The following is a 724-nucleotide window of genomic DNA, read 5'->3' as shown; positions in this document are numbered from 1 at the left end:
CCATCCCTAGCAAGGGCAATAAAATGTGGTCGTGGCGACTTACGTGTGTTTCAAGAAGCCGAATGGCTTGTGAGGAGGCTACCTGCGGCCCGGTGGGAGGAGGCAGGATGCATGATTTCGTGTAACAAGCTTAGGGCTGAGAGGGTGGGATTTGAAAATTCGTTTGTTTTATTTTTACGCAAGTATTGAAGAAAATTACAGGGGAACGAATGGGAAAAAATCCATTAAGGCGAGGTTTAAGTTGGTTTGTGTTCGTGCAGCGTCTGTGCATTGCTCACCCGTTGCTGCACCTGACATTTTTGTGTGGTGCCAAGTGTGCCCATAGAAAGAGACTCCAGCCGGGATGTGCAGTGATAGGTTTAAGAGATAATTAATGGAAAATTTCAACGCTCTACTGATTATTCTGGTGAGCAGTGAAAATGTGTTGTATTTCCCAATTTCGAAGTAGAGAAACACATAACTAACGGAAAATTTAAACAGTAAGCAAATTTCTTTTTGTGACGTTAAACATGTAATGTAGAAAATTATAATAAAAGTAAAGTCATAAAAAGGTAGAGGAGTGTCAATAAAGTTTTATGTGTATGAAATGATATAAAAGTTTCTGAATAACAGAAGCGTAAATTATTTTCTATTACTGAACTATTCAGGTTGTAGGTGATTTTCCTCAAGAAATAAAATATAGTTCTTGGGAAAAAATCAGCACTGTCAGTGTCGGCTTTGTAGG

The sequence above is a fragment of the Penaeus monodon genome, chromosome 22 (genome assembly GCF_015228065.2).
Source record: "Penaeus monodon isolate SGIC_2016 chromosome 22, NSTDA_Pmon_1, whole genome shotgun sequence".
Lineage (NCBI taxonomy): Eukaryota > Metazoa > Arthropoda > Malacostraca > Decapoda > Penaeidae > Penaeus > Penaeus monodon.
Note: the sequence above shows the minus strand (reverse complement) of the source record.